This window comes from Aplysia californica, unplaced genomic scaffold (assembly GCF_000002075.1).
Source record: "Aplysia californica isolate F4 #8 unplaced genomic scaffold, AplCal3.0 scaffold00184, whole genome shotgun sequence".
NCBI lineage: Eukaryota > Metazoa > Mollusca > Gastropoda > Aplysiida > Aplysiidae > Aplysia > Aplysia californica.
Genome location: NW_004797454.1, coordinates 956,512 through 961,652, shown reverse-complemented (window position 1 = coordinate 961,652; position 5,141 = coordinate 956,512). Strand labels below are relative to the sequence as shown.

At 41.8% G+C, this 5,141-nt stretch overlaps 1 protein-coding gene across 3 annotated transcripts in view; it reads right to left on the bottom strand.

The window, feature by feature from the left end:
- LOC101851127 (beta-1,3-galactosyltransferase 1) overlaps positions 1-5,141 on the bottom strand; it is a 52,070-nt gene that overhangs the window by 29,155 nt on the left and 17,774 nt on the right. The gene's annotated exons all lie outside the window — the stretch shown is intronic.

Here is a 5,141-nt window from a genome sequence, read left to right as displayed (position 1 = left end):
AAATGTCTTTGTACACTTCGGTATAGATTAGAAGCGCGCGCACACGCATGCCTCCTCTCGCCATCCCTCACTTCTCCTCTTCCGGCCTCCGCCCCTTACCTGTTCCTCCCACTGTAACTGGAAAAAAAGCTGTCGATCCGGAGGTGGGTGACCCCTGAGTAGTGAGTGGGTCTAGTTCTGTGGGGCTACCGACACTGCTACCTGACGACTACAACACTACACAGTGATCTTCTTCTTCTTCTTCTTTTTCTTCTTGTAAGTGTTTTACGGTGCTCGCAACTGCATAAGGTCATATAAACAAGGGACACATTAAACAGTTACTTTACAGTTGGTAGGACATTTTGAACTTTGCCAGGATGTAGGCCAAAGCATACTCTTCTTATCGCTTTTGGACCACTAAGGGATCTTTAACGTGCGCAACTTGCAATCGGGACCTCCGAGACTTTTTGTCCTTGTCCGAGAAGGCTAGGAGTAGATCTTACCTATCATAAGATCTGCGGTGTGGCTGAAAGACAGCAGCAAGAAGGGGCCAAGGAGTAGTAGTAGAAAGGCTGCAGAAAGAGTCAGGACCCAAGAGGAGGGGGCAAAGAGGTGAGGGGGTAGGGGCAGAAAGTGGAGACGAAAGAAGACGACAGAACATTGTTAGAAAGCAGGAAAGGATGTAAAAGGAGAAAATTTTAGAAAAGAAAATTTCCCTCGCAATCCGGATTCGAACCCGCGACCTATTGAAAGAGAGGCAAACACCTTAATCTCTAGACTACGACATTCCCCTCTTCTTTATCAGGCAGACAATTAATATGTACGGTCCAACCAACTCTAATGGACACCGGTATAAGACAATCACTTGTTCAGACGGTCACTTCCCATTTCCTTCCTTGAGTACTTAAAAAAAAAACTTTTTTTAACATCATAAGCCACTGAGTTTGGCGCCCCTGACTCAGACACACCAATTTTGCCTAACCTATCACCTTCACAAAAGTGCAACCAAACGTACGCCCCAACCTTCAAAAGAACTGCTGTGATTCACAAATCGTCCCTACCTGTCTGACCCTGTGGCCTGTGGCTTTTGCTCTGAATGCCATGCGGAACGACGGAACGTAGAACGCGCACTAATGTTCTTTTTAACACAAAAAAATAAATAAAAACCCCAACAGCAAACGAACAGAGAGCGAACTGTTTCAAAGCTTTAAGATAAAAAAAATCGTTTGATCTTGCCGAGGAGGACATGGAGGTCTGCGGCTGCCAGTCACACACGGTTCAACCCTCTCGTCTTTCTTTCATATCATTCTCTCATGGTATGCCATTTTGACAGGTCTTAGACGACAGCCCCGCTGCCGGTGTAATCAGATAATTCTCTTCAACAACTGACAAAAAAAATTGTCGATAAGACAAGTTTCAAAGTAACATTAGAACCGACCACATGAAGAGGCCCACACTCCTCACTAGAGGAATAGCAGAGCCCATAAAAGATTTTTATTTTACAGTTCCCCGCACTTGCAACACAAATAGGTCATAATATGTACAGAAGATTAGAGGCGTTAGAAGAGAGTAGCAGACACAAAAAAAAAGGGGGGGTAAAAGACAATAGAATATTAGATAGGAAATTAGAAATAACCAAACTGAATAATTTGACACCCGTATCAGCTGACACAAACACATTTTATTTGCCAAATCAACCACCTTCCTAAAGGGCAACAGAACAGACGTCCCAACCTTTAAAACAAACAAACAAAACTGTCGTGATCCACAAAGTGTCTCTCTCTGACCCGGTGGCCTTTTGCTATGAATACCATACGGAACGATGGACCGTAGAACGCGCACTAGCCTAATGCTACAAGTATAAAAACACTTCGACACAAGCAGATGAACAGAGAGCGAACTGTTCCAAAGACTAGACTATAATACTATCCTGTCCCCGTGGTTTTATGCACCCCGCATAATTTAACAAAATTTGATAATTTATTTTTTGCATAATTTCTGATTATTTTCCTTTAATATCATTCTTTGTTAAAACTATCCGAATCGCATTATTTCACATTTTCGGGCCCAGTTTGCATAATTCAGAATGTTTCTTGCATAACACGACGGGGACAGAATATCGTTTGATCTAGTCGACGAAGACAAGGAGGATTGCGGCCGTCAGTCACGTATGGTTCAACCCTCTTGTCTTTCTTCTATACGTCTGTCGTGATATGCCGTTTTGAAAGAATTAATGACAGCCTTGCTGCCGGTGTAATCAGATAATTCTCTTCAACGACAACTACAAAAAATTATATATATATATATATATATAAGAGAAGGAAAGTTCAAAATTCGCATTAGAACCGACTACGCTAAGGATCTCACACTTCTCACAAGAAGAATAGCTAAAGCCCTTTATAGGTAATAATCTCTACACTGAAACAGCAATATACACACACACACACACACACACACACACACACACACACACACACACACACACACACACGACACACGCACGCACACGCACAGATGCACGCATCCACACACACACATACACACAGATGCACGCACACACACAAACACACGCACGCACACACATACACACACCCACACACACATACATACATACACACGGGCGTACACTGTTCAACCTTCTCGTCTTTCTTCCGCTTATGTCTATCGTGATATATGCCATTTTGAAAGATTTAAACGACAGTCCTACTGCTGGCGTAATCAGATAATATTCTTCAACAACTTCAAGTAAAAATTTTGGCAAGAAAAGTTTAAAAACCGTACAAGCACCGATCACCGTAAGACTTTTTAAGAGGCTCATCCTTATCACAAGAAGAATAGCAAAGCCCATTACAGATAACAGTCCCCATACTGAAACAGCAGTACATACATGCAAGCGCACGCATGCGCGAACACACACACACACACACACACACACACACACACACACGCACGCACACACACGCACACAAACACACACACACACCCGCACACACATTAACAGGTGCAAACCACACCAGAGCATCCGCCATCCACTCACAAAGGAGGACAACACAAATTAATGCATTCAAGATCGATCAACTCTGATCAATAACGCCGTGTAATTCAAGAGAGGAGCGAAAGCGTTATCTTACCTCATGTGCAAATACTGACGTCAAGAACATTGCATCGATTCACCGTCACCAGAGTGCAATATGTTAAATTCTTTTGGTTAGGTTTTACGGCCCTCCCAACTACATAAGGTCATATGAGCGCCAATGGGTGGACGTCAACAGAGAAGTCCGAACGGGGAATCAGGCTTATTCTGCTCACCTCTCTAGACTCAACAGTACAAAGTCTGCTTCGACTATGAAGGCACCCAGGAAATAACAGTTCACAAGAGAGTGATTAAGATACAAAAGAAGTAGAGGAAAAATAAGGATCATAAGGATAAGGAAAGAAAAAGCAGCAGTTCCCCCAATGTTGTATGAGCATGACATTGATAAATCAGTCCCTTTAAAATTCTACTGTTGTATAAGAACATGTTAATATCCCCCCTAAAGAAAACTTCAGTCAGTATCACTGCCCTGGTTTGGGAGAGTGCAACATGATGCATGTCTCTACACAATGTTTTTTGTTTTTCGTACGAGTTTTACGGCACTTGCAACACAATAAAGTCTTATCCAGAGCATTCACCAACCACACACCTACACAGTGTGCTCACACACACACACACACACACACACACACACACACACACACACACACACACACACACACACACACACACACAATAATTACTTGACAAAAGGTAGAGATTATCACCCTCTGCAATAATTACCATTTTAGCAGCGGACAGGAAGAAATGTCACACGAAGCACGTCTACACAAAATGTACTCACAAAAGTGCTCACGAAAAAAACCCAGAAACAAAATCACTTGAGAAGAATGCAGTAGATCTAGATATCTAGTAGGAATTACTTTACTGCGCTGAAATCATTACCATTTTAACAGTGGACACGATTATAAGAAGCAGACAACTTGAACCATCCAAGAACAAAAAGACAATGGTATTATATATGACCACAGACTTCTCATGTGTCGGTGCAACAACCAAGCGCGCGGTGGTATTCAGGTATATTATCTGCGGTTACGTGATAGTAGGAGGTCGATCTCCCGAAGAATCCTGAGCCAGGTTCTTCCGCGGTACCGTGCTGGTATCGATATTTGACAAATCAATAGCGACCCGATTTCCACTTGTTGTTTTTTCCCCCTGAAATGTGTAGTGTATGGCGGTTGTCAGTATAAGCTTTCATCAGTCTCTCTCTCTCTCTCTCTCTCTCTCTCTCTCTCTCTCTCTCTCTCTCTCTCTCTCTCTCTCACACACACACACACACTAAATCTGCGACCAAAGTTTGGATGAGATAAAATCATAAACAGCCAACGGCTTTCTTTTTAAAAGATGAGATGTTTTTAATTGGGTATAAATACAGAAGAACTCATTTCTATTAATTTTGCTCCTAAAAATGTCATTTTGATAACCCCTAGGCCAGTTCGAACGTTTACTACAAAATGCAGGTTCTTATCCTATCTGACCATATCTGGATTCATATACAGTGTATATATTGTATAAAGAAATACGTTATCCTGCTCAAAATCCTGTCATCATCTCCATGCTATGAACTAGAGCAACTACAATGTACTTTTATTTCTTGGTTTGAGGGGTAGGGGTCGCAATTATTTAGTAACGGACGTAAAAAAAATTATATAGTACATACATATTTTTTCCTTTCATTACATACACATTGTACACAGAAAGCCGGTATCTTACTACCAATGGAGCTAAGGCCAAATTTTGCGAACAGTATATTCTCAGAAACTAAAGAATGAACAAATATGAAACTTTGACAGTACCCATAACTAGAAACGTAGTGTTGCACTATTGTATTTTCATTTAGATCAAATGTGTAAGAAGAAAGCCCATTTTAAGTTAAATTCAGTCCTTTTGTAGCGATCCCCGTCATTTGCTTCGACATTGTATAATTATTCACTGCGGAGTGACGACTGCGCCAAAGGATTTTGCGTTCAGTTATACATTAAGTAGGTTTACGGGAATTTCCGGTTTCGGTCACACGCCTTTGACCGTCTTCTCACAGCGGGTTTGGAGCGCACATCGAAGAAGGATG